Source organism: Myxine glutinosa, chromosome 5 (genome assembly GCF_964187855.1).
Source record: "Myxine glutinosa chromosome 5, kmMyxGlut1.1, whole genome shotgun sequence".
Lineage (NCBI taxonomy): Eukaryota > Metazoa > Chordata > Myxini > Myxiniformes > Myxinidae > Myxine > Myxine glutinosa.
The window spans coordinates 187860921-187876913 of NC_136265.1; the positions used below are offsets into that span (position 1 = coordinate 187860921).

Here is a 15993-nt window from a genome sequence, read left to right on the forward strand (position 1 = left end):
AACATTAAATGATCTCTGACCCCATTCTTTAGTGGCTGTAGGGAAGTGGTTTAGGCCACCCACTAAAAATAATTTTTAAAAATCTTCAAAATGCAAATAGGGTTGTAACAGCAATGGGCAACGTGTTTAGGCCCTGCTAGTACGTAATAAATAGATGGCCCTTTCGAGATATAAAGGATTTATCGCTCATGAAAAGCATTCATTAGGTCCATATTCTCATGTGTATGTATATATATATACACTTATACAGCAAGTATATTAACTGGAAGAGATACCCAACGTTGTGCCCGATGCTGTTCTCATTGTGTTGGCATTTTGAAGATATCAAAAAAAAAAATTTCTATTTTTTGTAGCAGGCTAAAACACTTCCCTACACCAACTGTAAGGAATGGCGTCGGGGATCTATATATATATATATATATATATATTGTTACAGACGCGGTTGTGGATGTTGGTTTACCGAGCGGTTTGGTATGACCGCGTCTGCACAGTTTACCCGATTATACTCGAACGTTGGCCGAGTCGCGCTACGCTAAATCAATTGAGGAAAGGACACAACGGCTGGGTTAAAATGACACGACACCAAGGGTTCAGTTCTCAAGACCTCCGGAGGAGGTTATATTAGTTCGGAACGTTTAGATTACAGGGATGAGAGGTACAGCATAGTAAGATAGGCACTTAATTACGGTCTTATAATAGCCCCGACAGACGACAGATAAACAGGACAAAACTGGCTCACACGGGGATTGATGGCAAGGAAAGCGGGTAGTCGATGGCTCAAGGTGCACCTTGGCTCAGCGGCAAAATCGACCCGGTCCGGTCCAAAGATGCGGGGAGGTCGCTCAGCGCTCGGAGGTCGCGACTTGTCCTTTCAAGCTGGGGGCGCATCTGATCTCCCATCCGGTAAGTCGCTGCGTATATCCGGCGGGGAGTGACACGCCCTCGGCTCGTTAGCTCCGCCCCAGATGGAATCGGCCCGTTGCTTCTCATTGGGTGTGGGGGTTACCGGCTCCGCCCTTGACGAGGGGCCGACAGGCAGCCCCTTCGTGGTAACCCCGTCGGCGCACATGGGTAATGGCGGCTAACCGAGCCGGAGTGAGGACGCACACTCCCCGCGCCGCGCCGCGCCCCTCTGTTGTTGTAGTTGTTGTTGTTGTTGTAGTTGTTGTGGTTGTTGTAGTTGTTGTTGTAGTTGTTGTGGTTGTTGTTTCATGGGGAAGATGGGAGGAGGTATGGGGAGGTCCTAAACTCACTACTGGTGCCATACGATCACATTCTGGTGCAACGAAGAGTCAGAATTAATGGAAACGAGTCCTTAACTGACATAGACTAAGAATAACTAGCAAGATGTCCGAAAGTTGTCTACGTGAGATGCGGTGGACCTGGGCACGACATTTAATGGGGGAAAAAGGGGAAGGTCGGTTCTACAGAGTGTTATTTACAGGCAATGGGACTAGGGAATGGGGGATTGGGGATAGTTGGGGAGTATTGGGGAAATAGGGGAATATTTACAAGCGGATATGGAGGCCAAATGCCATATCCGCAACATTGCACCCTTCTCTACCCTCGGGGCGTCCCGACCCGATAAATTTTTACCTATTTTAGTGTGGCACTCAGATGTAGTTCCCTCTACTATTAACTCTACCCTGAGTGCGACAGTTTTACAGATATTCACAAATGAGTAAATATGTCCCCCTGCGACGTTGCACCCTTCTCCTCACAGAAACACACCCACGGGATAACCGAATCGCGGAAAGAATTCGCAAACTAAACATACAGCCGGTAGGGAGCATTATTTACAAGACTACGCTGATATTTACACTACGATCCAGGACCTGTTTTTGGAGGAACACATGCAGATGTTATGCATAGAGAGAGCACGCATGCCAGCATCGATACACCAACCCACGAGTGCTCTGTGGCCTTACGGCCTTTAATAATGTGCAGAGCACCCCTTCCAATCACCAAAAGCACCACCCCATCACACAGTCAGCACCATCTGGTGCACTCACCATTGTTCATTAAAATAAAAACAACAACCCCTAACCCTGCAGGTGTCTCTTGCTCTTCGTGTGGTGCACTTGGTGTTCTGGCTTCCTTAGAAAATAGAGAAAGGCGCCAACCGCGTCCATTTCCTTATTGTGGCCGTCAGGGTGCCAACTATTAGTGGTTCACCTGTTTGGCATAGGTGTCACGTTGACCCAGAGGTCCATCAATGGGTGGTGCTTGGCCGCAACAGAACTGCGGTCCATGGTGGGCGGCCACAAAAATTGCGGTCCATATGGTGTATCGATCCAGGCAGCAAGCAGCGAAAGTGCAGGCCCACAACTGCGGAGCCAGCACCTCTCTCTCCTCTCTCTCTGCCCCAAAGCCAGATCCTCGGAGGTGGGAGACAAAAGAAGCAGACAAGTGAGTAAGGTGGTAAGGGCGCAAAAGTGCACGCAATGTAAGGTAATGCACATTGGGGGCACATGGGAACCAGGTGAGACAGGTACGTTCCTACCGTACGCCCCCCCCCCCCACCAGGTAACCTACATGGCCCCTCCCTTACCCCTTACTGTATCCACAAAACACAACACTACCCATAACCATCTACTTTACTAATCAACAAACGTCCCTACTGTCTTCCCCGTTCCTCCCATAAACCAAATTCGTCTTCTCTCCCTCCTAACCAATCAAATATGCCATTTTCAACTCTCATCAAAATTTGCCATCTCCAACTCAACATCAAAATTTGCCATTACCAATTCATCATCAGTCCCTCCTAGGGAGGGAGAGATGGAATCACCCCAATGTCTCATCCACGTCGTGATGCGTCTCACAAATCCAACAGCAGTCCTTACTTCCTGCAACAGAACAAAGAAAACACAGGTGTGGAGTCATCATCACCACAGGTAAGTGGCTGCGTATGGTGCGACAGGTTCATCAATCCTAACTATTTCCTAAATGACTTTAACAACTTTACACTACCCGGGGTCTTTCCCTGCCAATCCATTGGCCAACTTACACTATGGGTTCTAAAAACCAATTCCCATTGACCAAACTGTGGTGCTTTTCAATTTGGGGTCTCACTCCCCCGATTCATCTCCCGGTGCCCTCGCACAATTTCTGGGCTGTGGCGTGTACCTCTCCCAGCGGGTCTACCCACCTGCACACCTCCACCACTGCAGTTGCCTCCGAGCTTACCTGCTCCTTACCCTAACCTAACTACCTGGGGAAGGCCCTCTGGCGCTCTCCCCACTCGGTGCCCTCTCTGGCACTGGGCTACCCGGGTCCGTCCTCCGGATCCTCGGGCCCCATCCACAACTACCGGCTCCCAGAGCCCACCTGCGGCCTCACCTGGCCGACATCCTCACAGTGGTGGAGTGCCCAACCAACTACACACACTAACAGGCTACACGCCCAGCCATTTCCACAACACTAATGCACCCATCCACAATACCATTCTGCAACCGCACCACAAATGCCAATATCCAACCACAATTTACCTATACCCTCTACCTAACACTTACACTACCCGCCCCGGGTACTCGTGAAAGGGGTCCACTCTTCCCCCATCCACACCTTCGCACCATGCACACCACTCCGTACCACTTACTCCAACTCTCTCCACACACCTGTACCTGCACACCTGTGCTCTCACACCTGGTGCCACCTGCACCCTTCTCTCCCCAAGCGCATTCACGCTGATCCACAACACTCATTACTCACACACTGTTCCACACACCTGTCCAGTTGCACATCTGTGCAATCACACCTGTTCAATTCTCACACACACGGCATCATCTCAGCTAACTACTCCCCTCTGAAACTCGCGCTTCCCAGTCGTCCCTTTAAACTATTGCGCTCCCACGTCATTATAATCCATACTAAACTACCTGCGTCCCCACTACAGGTATCAGTCACTAACTAAACTTATCGTCACCTAATGTCATCTTCGCTAGATCCCTAACAATATCCTAACCCACCCGGGCTAGTTTCCACTGCCATACACCCCATAAACTATAGCGCATTTGCCCCCCACTATATGGGAAGGGTGGCAAGGATGCCACCCTTACCCACCGGGCCCATCGCTCACTACCAATTTTGCACATCAAATTTCAACAAATCAAAAATTTTGCCAATCACTACCCATCATCTGCCAATCCTTTGCCAATCATCAAATTTTGTTTTTCTCTAATTTCGGGGCCAAAACACTAACCTCATCACACAGTCTACTCACTACTGCCTCTCGGTGCGCCAATTCCTGTCCAAAGCCCGGCTTCGTAAAGCCGAGCAATGAATGCGGGTTGTTTGGTGCCAGCGGCTGGATACGTCCGGCACTCGGTGCAGGGACGGGGGCTTACCCGGGCCGAGATCCCACGCACCCCCTCGGCGTGGAGCCATCCCATGGCTCGATCTCGACCTGCCGGAATGCCTCAACAAAAAGTGGTCGCCATGACGACCCTTCCTATCCAGCCGCCCGCTCCGCCTAGTGGAGCACGGACGCGGCCGTTCAAAGCGAGGCCCAGCACGCACCGAGGGCCCGCTTCGGCTAAAAGTCGACCTAACCTCTAACCTGGTTACCGTCGATGCTTCACCTGGGTTCTTACACGCATACGCTACCCCTTTCGTGCTCCTACATCCAGCCGTCTCCATGCTCCTCGTACCTTTCCTTACACACCCAGGTACTCTCATTCCACTCACAGCCTTGGTCACACACCTGACCACCGAACACTTTGGCACACATTCGTTGGTCGCACACCTCATCAACACACCTCTTCGCGCCCCCTCCTCGGTCACCTCCTCTGTGACAATCACAGGTGTGCTCTCATTCGCACACCCAACCACGTGCCTCACCACCAACTCCAGCGTGCATTCCCACTCACGCTCTACCATTCCAGGTGTGCTTCCTTTCTCACCTGTCACAACCAACTCACGCTCCGTGTCACTCTCACTACTCTCACCTCCATTCTTGACAGCGCACTCACCCTTACTCTTGACAGCGCTCTCTTTCCTCCTGCACCTGTCCATCACACACCTTTCTCGCGCACACTCTCCCGTTACACCCTCTGTAACACTCACCACAGGCGTGCATTCTTCCTTGCCTTTGACAGCGCACTCTTTCCCCATGCACCTGTCCGTCACACACCTTTCTCGCGCACACTCTTGCGCACACTCTCTCGTCACACCCTCTGTAACACTTACCACACCGCGCTTCCATGTGCTCCCTCGCACACGCGCTACGACCGACTCACTCTCGCCAGCACCCTAACTCCTTGGCACGCACTTTTTCCTCACACACCCCAGAGTCGGACTTTCTCGCACACCTCCTTTTTCGCACACCAGACCTGTCGCACACTTCACCAACGGCCTCTCACGAACACCCGGGTCCATCTCGACCCCCAAGCTTCTTAAATCCCCTGGCGCATCATACGCACGACCATATTGGTCACCACTTACACCGGGTCCTCTTCCTCTTCGCTTCTCCTCCATCACCTGCGAATCCCTCATCCGGTTAATGAGCACATCATCACGATCCAAACACAGACTTTGGACCAATTCTTTTATCTCCTCTTTTATCTCTTTCTTATCCTCTCTCCGTCGCTTCTTAATTTCGCTCACCCCTTCTTCCACTTCTTCTAATTTCTGCTTCACCTCCTTTATTCCCCGGTACGTCTCCTCAAGCTCGTCCTCCAAGGCTACCTTGACCGTTTCCATGTGCGTCCTCACCTGCCGGTCCTTCGTCTCCATTACCTCTATCACCTCGTCCAACCTCGTTGTCAGTCCCTCACGTACCATCTGACATTCCCGCTTTGTCGCTATCAAGTCGTTTTTTATGTCGTTTTGTGTCGCTTTTAACCCTCCTAATACCGCAGTGTTCCTTTGAACCTGCTCCGTTAGTCCTTTTTGTCCCTCTGTCAGTTGTTCCACCTCCTGCGTCAGGTCCTCTATGCCCCCTTGTAACTTTAAAGTCCCCTTTCTCACCTCCTTCTCCATGTGCTCCTTACAGTGCCTCACCTCCTCGCGCACTCCTCCGACCTCCTCACTCACACCTCTTCTGATCTCCTCTCCCATCACTTGCATCTCCTGCTCAGATGCCACCCTCATCTGCTCCATTTCCTCCCTGTGAGCATCCAGTTTGGTTTCTACCCCCATTCTGACCCCCTCTATCTGCTGCCCCATTTGTTTAACTTCCCTTTCCGCTTGGTCCCTCATGTCCCTCAATTTGCCTTCCATCCTGTTTTCTAACCCCTCTAACCCCTTTTGCATCCCTTCCATTTGATTCTCTTGAGCGGCCATTCTGTTTTCTACCCCCATTAACCCATTTTTCACCCCTTCTATCCCATTGTCTAACCCCTCTAATTTCTTGTCTAATCCCTCACCGGTACCCCTCGCTTCGTCCCTCATTACCCCCATTTGGCCCTCTAATCGCTCACTATCAGCCCTCATTTGCTCACTCTGAGCATCCATCCGATTCCCCATTTGTCCCATACTGCTTTTCAAACCTCTAATTTGGTCTCCCAATTGCTCACTATTCTTTTCCATAAGGGCCGTCATTTGCATAAAAAAAAGATTCAAATCCCCCGGTGGCGTAACCACGGTCGCGGGCGTGGACGCCGTGGTCATCTGCGAGGCGCCATTTTGCGCGCCCGCAACGTCGGGCGCAACGACGCTATTTTGTGCGTCTGCTACCCTCACTGCTTCGCTCTCCTCATGTCCCTTAATTTGGTCCTGAATCGACCCTGCCTCACTCTCCTCTAACGGACCCCAGCCGTCTTGGTCTGCCATAGCGCGACTTTCAAAATTCGGGTTTTTATATTTTGTAAAACACAATCAAATTTCGCCGTTATAATTTCGAGCGCGGGAAACGCGCTCCGGATCGAATTCTACCTCCCAACACCAATTGTTACCCTAGTGGTACAATTGGTGTTCCAAAATTTGGGCCTAATAAATTTAGTCCCAGGTCCGAATCCCACTCCTGACACCAAATGTTACAGACGCGGTTGTGGATGTTGGTTTACCGAGCGGTTTGGTATGACCGCGTCTGCACAGTTTACCCGATTATACTCGAACGTTGGCCGAGTCGCGCTACGCTAAATCAATTGAGGAAAGGACACAACGGCTGGGTTAAAATGACACGACACCAAGGGTTCAGTTCTCAAGACCTCCGGAGGAGGTTATATTAGTTCGGAACGTTTAGATTACAGGGATGAGAGGTACAGCATAGTAAGATAGGCACTTAATTACGGTCTTATAATAGCCCCGACAGACGACAGATAAACAGGACAAAACTGACTCACACGGGGATTGATGGCAAGGAAAGCGGGTAGTCGATGGCTCAAGGTGCACCTTGGCTCAGCGGCAAAATCGACCCGGTCCGGTCCAAAGATGCGGGGAGGTCGCTCAGCGCTCGGAGGTCGCGACTTGTCCTTTCAAGCTGGGGGCGCATCTGATCTCCCATCCGGTAAGTCGCTGCGTATATCCGGCGGGGAGTGACACGCCCTCGGCTCGTTAGCTCCGCCCCAGATGGAATCGGCCCGTTGCTTCTCATTGGGTGCGGGGGTTACCGGCTCCGCCCTTGACGAGGGGCCGACAGGCAGCCCCTTCGTGGTAACCCCGTCGGCGCACATGGGTAATGGCGGCTAACTGAGCCGGAGTGAGGACGCACACTCCCCGCGCCGCGCCGCGCCCCTCTGTTGTTGTAGTTGTTGTTGTTGTTGTAGTTGTTGTGGTTGTTGTAGTTGTTGTTGTAGTTGTTGTGGTTGTTGTTTCATGGGGAAGATGGGAGGAGGTATGGGGAGGTCCTAAACTCACTACTGGTGCCATACGATCACATTCTGGTGCAACGAAGAGTCAGAATTAATGGAAACGAGTCCTTAACTGACATAGACTAAGAATAACTAGCAAGATGTCCGAAAGTTGTCTACGTGAGATGCGGTGGACCTGGGCACGACATTTAATGGGGGAAAAAGGGGAAGGTCGGTTCTACAGAGTGTTATTTACAGGCAATGGGACTAGGGAATGGGGGATTGGGGATAGTTGGGGAGTATTGGGGAAATAGGGGAATATTTACAAGCAGATATGGAGGCCAAATGCCATATCCGCAACAATATATATATATATATATATATATATATATATATATATATATATATATATCTATATATATATATATTATATATATATATATATATATATATATATATATTATATATATATATATATATCTGTGCAGTGTCTGTGTTGTCTTGAGTTGTCACTGGACTACTTTCTCAACTTTTGTGAAATCGTACAAACTTCTGGTATGCACATATCTCTCCCGTCAGTATGTCCTAAGGGTATTTTTTTTGAAAAAATTTCCAATTTTTTTTTTTCCAACTTCAATTGTTTATAAAATGTGATATCACGTATATTACAAATACATTTGTGCAAAATAATTGTTTGAATTATGATTGGTTTAAACCATGACAAAACGGCAACTCGGGTACAGTCATTTATCTATATATCTACACATCTGGGCAGTGTCTGTGTTGTCACTTAACGACTCCCTCAAACTTTTCTTTCCGTGGTTGTGAAGTGTTTTTAATAACGTTGTGGTGGTTTTGAATCACGTGGTGGTGAGGTATTTTGAATTATGTGGTGGTGAGGTGTTTTGAATTACGTGGTGGTGAGGTATTTATAATTACGTGGTGGTGAGGTGTAATCGTCCCAAACTTCCAGTCTGCACCTACCCCTCCCCTATGTGTGTGCTGAGGGGTTCTTTCTTGAAAAAAAAACATTCAACCTGAATCTTCAACCTAAATTGCCTAAAAAATGTAATATCACAAACACAACAAATACATTTGTGCAAAATAATTGTTTGTATTATGATTGGTGTAAATCATGACAACACAGCAACTCAGGTACAGTCATTATCCTCAGCTAAAATAAGCTTGTTCCTCAGTAACAATGCTTGGTGAGTTTTTTTAATATTTGTTACCTTTCACAAAGCTACAATGGGTTCGGCACTACAGGGTGATTTTGTAAAAAAAACAAAAATCCAATTAAAACAAAATTGCCCTTAAACACTCCCAGGCACTCATTGATGAGCCTCTGAAAGTTTGATGAAGACCAGTTCGTCTATCTGTGATAAAATGCAGCAGACAGACAGACAGACAACACATCTCTCTTATAGTACAGATCAAACTCTGACAGAATTTTTTTTACAAACGACTACTCTCCATCGTTTGATTTGCAAACGTTTAGCCATCTCTGAGAAAAATGGTGACGTTGCTACGTGTCAATAATAGTTTTAAAAATCAATTGCTCAGATCATGATATAATATTGGCATTTTTTTTTTTTTTTTTTTTTGGGATACAGAGTCGAGGCTCGTGAAAGAGCTAACATTTATCTGAATAATAACAAGCGTTACGCCTAGGTCCCCCGTCGGTGAAGTGATGTGAGTTGACAAAGTGGAAGGCGCAGAAAACATGGAAGAGTCGATAATATTTGCGAGTGGGTTGGAGACACACCCACACACCAGATTAGAAATTAGTCGTTGGTTTATTTTTCAAGATATTCCGCTCACAAGGTTCAGACATATATGGTGGCGGCCATCTTGGATTTTGACGTGGCGACCCAATTTTCAATAGCGTTCTTCCTTATGCCTAGATACACCCACACACCGGATTAGAAGTTGGTACTTCGCTTATTTTTCAAGATATTCCGCTCACAAGGTTCAGACATATATTGTGGCGGCCATCTTGGATTTTGACGTGGCGACCCAATTTTCAATAGCGTTCTACCTTATGCCTAGATGCACCCACACACCGGATTAGAAGTTAGTAGTTCATTTATTTTTCAAGATATTCCGCTCACAAGGTTCAGACATACATGGCGGTGGCCATCTTGGATTTTGACGTGGCGACCCAATTTTCAATTGGGTTCTTCCAATATGCCTTGTTGCACCCACACACCAAAATTAGAATTTGGTCCTTCGCTTACGCACGCACGCACGCACAGACGGACAGACGGACGCACACACGGACGGAGGGGAAAACCATAGTCCCCCTTTCGCTCCGCGGTGCGACGGGGGACAACAAATGGTCGGTCTATTTAGCATTTCTAACTGAACCAATGGCTCGTTAAATGTGGAACCCAGGTTCAAATTCCACATTCCATAAATATGTTTGTCCTTTGTCTACCGTTGTCCTTGTAATTAATTTGAAGGTATACTGATGTCTAGCTACCGATATCTTTATAATTAATATAAAAGTTCACTGATGTCGACTATTTAAATTCAAGCTCCCCCATGAGCATTCGATCAATGCATAAAAAATTCAAACACTGCAAGTTATTTCAAAGTGTAACTATTCAATAAATGCAATATTGCAGCTGCGGACCTATAAAGTTTGATGGTGAATTTCGATCAATGCAAAAATATATATAATAATTCAAACTGCAAGTTATTTCAAAGTGTAACTATTCAATAAATGCAATATTGCAGCTGTGGACCTGTAAAGTTTGATGGTGAATTTCGATAAATGCAAAAAAAAATGAAAAATTCAAACTGCAAGTTATTTCAAAGTGTAACTATTCAATAAATGCAATATTGCAGCTGTGGACCTGTAAAGTTTGATGGTGAATTTCGATCAATGCAAAAAAAAAAAAAAATTCAAACTGCAAGTTATTTCAAAGTGTAACTATTCAATAAATGCAATATTGCAGCTGTGGACCAATAAAGTTTGATGGTGAATTTCGATCAATGCAAAAAAAAAAAAAAAATTCAAACTGCAAGTTATTTCAAAGTGTAACTATTCAATAAATGCAATATTGCAGCTGCGGACCGATAAAGTTTGATGGTGAATTTCGATCAATGCAAAAAAAAAAAAAAAATTCAAACTGCAAGTTATTTCAAAGTGTAACTATTCAATAAATACAATATTGCAGCTGCGGACCTATAAAGGTTGATGGTGAATTTCGATCAATGCAAAAAAAATAAAAAAAATTCAAACTGCAAGTTATTTCAAAGTGTAACTATTCAATAAATGCAATATTGCAGCTGCGACCTGTAAAGTTTGATGGTGAATTTCGATCAATGCAAAAAAAAAAAAAAAATTCAAACACTGCAAGTTATTTCAAAGTGTAACTATTCAATAAATACAATATTGCAGCTGTGGACCTATAAAGTTTGATGGTGAATTTCGATCAATGCAAAAAAAAAAAAAAAATTCAAACTGCAAGTTATTTCAAAGTGTAACTATTCAATAAATGCAATATTGCAGCTGCGGACCTATAAAGTTTGATGGTGAATTTCGATCAATGCAAAAAAAAATAAAAAATTCAAACACTGCAAGTTATTTCAAAGTGTAACTATTCAATAAATTCAATATTGCAGCTGCGGACTGATATAGTTTGATGGTGAATTTCGATCAATGCAAAAAAATAAAATAATTCAAACTGCAAGTTATTTCAAAGTGTAACTATTCAATAAATGCAATATTGCAGCTGTGGACCTATAAAGTTTGATGGTGAATTTCGATCAATGCAAAAAAAAAGAAAAAATTCAAACTGCAAGTTATTTCAAAGTGTAACTATTCAATAAATGCAATATTGCAGCTGCGGACCTGTAAAGTTTGATGGTGAATTTCGATCAATGCAAAAAAAAAAAAAAAATTCAAACACTGCAAGTTATTTCAAAGTGTAACTATTCAATAAATGCAATATTGCAGCTGCGGAAGTGTAACTATTCAATAAATGCAATATTGCAGCTGTGGACCTATAAAGTTTGATGGTGAATTTCGATCAATGCAAAAAAAAATAAATTCAAACTGCAAGTTATTTCAAAGTGTAACTATTCAATAAATGCAATATTGCAGCTGCGGACCTATAAAGTTTGATGGTGAATTTCGATCAATGCAAAAAAAAATAAAAAATTCAAACACTGCAAGTTATTTCAAAGTGTAACTATTCAATAAATTCAATATTGCAGCTGCGGACCTGTAAAGTTTGATGGTGAATTGCCATAAACATAATACATATGTATTCCGATTTCCCCACCATTTCCTACATTGGCATCGTGCACCTGTAATCCATCATCGATGCCATGAACACATCCTTATTCCATCTGTCATGTGGGCTCACTTGTCTTCCGAGATAACATCTTTTCATTTTCGGCCAGATACCTTGTATTTATTAGGTACGCAAACGTGGCAGAAATTCTGACCACCTCCACCTCCCCCAATAAAAACCGGCCCCTCACTCTACCACCCCCCATACTTGCCACGCATGCTCTTTTCCTCATTTGTCCTGAACCCCATATCTGCTCAAAACCTCCTTTACCTTCTCTCCACCCTCCTTACACATTATCTGACCCTCCTTTTCTTTCTCATTACCCATCTTCGTTTTCTCAATTTAAATGTTCTCATTTTAGCCCTCCTCCATGCGTACATAATAAATAAATGCCCCCACCCTCCCTCCTCCAGGTAGAGAACTTCATTACATTTCTAGTTGATATCATGGGAATTAGTCGATTATGACGTCATTGTACTATGCTCCATCAATATCAGGGAGATCGATTGGCTGGGGGATGGATAATGAGTGCGGGGGCGAGAGGGAGGGGGGTTAGAAAGCTGGGAGGATGAGGATGAGTATATGGGGTTATATAGGGTTGGGGAAGAGGGTTCAGATTTTCTTTGCATGATCAAAATGCCCGATTCTGGATTCCCATCATGAACAGACATTTTTATAGTCTTATTAAAAACAGGTAGGTGTTTCACAGGTAGGTGTTTCACAGGTAGGGTGATTCATCAATGTGTGTGCCGTCCCTCGGATTGTACGTTAAACGGTGTATTTTGTGAAGAGTAGGCGAGTGATCGCCGGTACCACGAAGTTATCCAAATTCCTGCCCTGAAATACCTGGAACGTCAAACCTGGGCAGCCGATTCGTGAAAGACTTGGGCTAAATCGTTTTCTCCGGCCAACCTTACAAGAACGTGGGAATAATTATGGCCGTTAAAGAAGGATGAAGAACTCCGTCACCTCATTGTACCTGTCTACCTGAACGTCCCTTTCGTCCATTTCACAAAATATCGTCCAATTCATAAAAAGTAGACAGACGTGTCGCGTACAACAGCATCCCTGCGCTTTGCCGACGTACATACACATCAGGGACAAATCGCATGCAACTGGGACAAATCGCATGCAACTCCCACGACAAACCAGAGCAATTTGTACGTTTTCAATTTAATTACATATTTGTTGTGTACTCATTGTGAAAAAAATAAATAAATAAAGGATTCCTCCCCCATCCCCCGTCGTCGTCGTACCCACCCCTCTGCGCTCGGTGGTTGCGATTCTTAATTGCTATTTATTGTCTCGATGTGTCTACTCGCTCGTCGTGAAGCTTATAATATAAAGGAGACGAGGGCACGAGAGTCGAATGAATAAACGGACGGATCATGGTGACGTTAATTGCGTTAAAAAAAACCATCGCGATTCTGGTGAGAAATGGCAGCGCGAGCCCCGGATGCCGCAAACACCTGCGATCGGTGTACATGTAAGTATGTAATATATCTTTAGCTCGCATCGTCTCGCCGATAAGCTCGGGTACGTGCACGCAACGAGTCGCACGTTCGCGGAGGCATGGCGAGGGGCGATATATATATATATATATATATAAACGGCGCGCTATTGTTCGCACCGATTCGCACCGGGATCCACGACCCCGAAGGAAGAGCAACCCGGAGCCAGCGAGGTCGACCGCGCTCACAGCGAATTGGGCAGCGACTTACCGCGAGTGGCCGCCGAGGAGGACTCCAGCCGGAGAGAGACGACGCCGATGCCGATCGCAGCTGCTGGGAGGGGCGCGCTCTGCGGCTCGGCAGGCGCGTCGCTGCACCAATGGCAGCGCGGCGAGCGGGCCGACTCACGTGGGGCGGACCAGGCACGTTTCGGACTCGGCGCGGGAGACGTGCCTTCGGGAACTCCGGGGAGTGGGGGCTCGCACTGATCCGGCGTTGCGTACCTAGTGAATGGGAAAACAGGTGAAAATAGAGGAGCGAGAGGACGGAAAAAATGTAGCTGGGGAGGAGGAAAAAAGGGGGGAATGGGATGACAACAATGGTTGGTGCTTTTGGACAAAAGGTCAAAAGTTTAGGGATATGGTCTCTCATCCTGATACTCTCTTATGGAGCATCGGTGCTGCCGAAGCCATTCCTTGGCAAGGGGTACACTGGGTGGTTTGCTATTGCCTTTTCAGCAGTAGTCAGGGCAGGAATTTGGAATTTGGTCAGGATGCCGGCGATAACTCGCCTATTCTTGCCGAAGGACGCCGTGGGATATTTAACGTCTCCCAACTAATGTCAGCAGACGTGATGCCCGTTTAATGTCCATCCGAAGGATGGCACCACATTGATGAATCACCCTGGTCTGTGAAACACCTGGATGGTCGTTTATACCTGGGTCTGGATTCGAGCCTAGGCTAGACAGTTTAGACGTGAGCATTTGAATTGGATCAGATGTGGCAATAAATGGAATTGGGAAAGCTCCCAGCTTGCCGGCTCCATGACAGAAGACACCATTTGTATTTTCGCACCTTCGTCCCTATCCCGTTTCGAATTCCATGCGGGAACGGGGAACTTGCGAGCTACGTAAATGCGGGTGCGGGTGTTGCGCCTCCAATACACAAAATATTCTCATTTAAATGATCCTTAAATGAATTTATACTTCTAATACGTTGGGGCAACTCGGTTTAAGACATTCAGAAATCCCGACCTCGAGGTATATAAATCTCAGAAAACGTTTTAAATTCCAGTTGATTCGCAAATTTAATCCTGTAAATGCAAAATGGAACAGGAAGGCCTTTGACTTTTCACCTTGTATAAAATAAGCATTATTGTCAAACTATGAATAATTATTTTATTATTTGAATGCACTGCGAACATAAACTATAAAGAGCAATCAGAGATTGCAGACCCTCGCCAGGACGTGTTTTCAGTGGTTTTTAAGGCTTTTGTGTTAAAACAAATATGGCGGCCGATCCACGTGACTGATGACGTCATGATTTTTTTTTTTCCCTCCACCAATTTATCCCGACATGATGCTCAATAAATTTCATCTTGATCGGATGAAGTTTTGTACTTGTCGAATTATGACGTCATAATGGAGGCACCTATGACATCATTAACATATGTTATTCCACATGGAGAGTTCTTTACAGAGCCATGTCTCAATTTTTTCTATGCAGCACTTTCGGAGATATCGAGGTGCCATGTTTTTCGGTTTTTCCAAGATGGCGCCCGTACCACGTGACCTATGACGTCACAATTATCATTAAAACATTATACAGGTGAAGTTGCACCGATGGTGAAAAAATTCCTATCAATCGGACCAACGGTTGCAGAGAAAATAATACTTATTATGTGCCGCCAAACAAACAAACAAACAAACGACTCAAATGCAATACCCGCCCCTCTGGCGAGGGTAACTAACTATGCAAGTCGCAAGACAAACTTGGTTTGGCTGGCTGGATTGGCACTCCCATCAGACCACTTGTCTCATGATGATGTGAATCTCTGTGCACTCCCTTTCTTCGTGATGCTGTGACCCCCGAGGGCACTCCCTTATGAGCACTTCTTTCGTGATGCTGTGACCCCCGAGGGCACTCCCTTACGAGCACTTCTTTCGTGATACTGTGACCTCCACACGAAACTTCCATCTGAGCACTCCCATATTACTCCCATCTGAGCACTTGCTTGATGATGATGTGACCCCTTGTTCACTCCCATCTGAGCTCTTGATTTGTAATGCAGTTACCCCATGGGTATTCCATCGCATATTAGCACTTGTTTCATGATGCCGTGACCCCGCAATATTACTCCCATCTGAGCACTTGTTTCATGATGCTGTGACCCCGCAATATTACTCCCATCTGAGCACTTGTTTCATGATGCTGTGACTCCTCAATATTACTCCCATCTCAGCACTTGTTTCATGATGCTGTGACCCTTTAATATTATTAATATTACTCC

At 45.9% G+C, this 15993-nt stretch overlaps 1 protein-coding gene across 1 annotated transcript in view; it reads right to left on the bottom strand.

Annotated features, from left to right (window-relative positions):
* The window catches only part of LOC137426594 (synaptosomal-associated protein 25), a 121460-nt gene extending 107616 nt beyond the window's left edge, over positions 1-13844 (bottom strand). The window contains exon 1 of the mRNA XM_068115260.2: positions 13756-13844. The gene's annotated coding sequence lies outside the window, so the exon portion shown is untranslated. The remainder of the gene's footprint in view (positions 1-13755) is intronic.
* Between the last annotated feature and the right edge of the window lie 2149 nt (positions 13845-15993).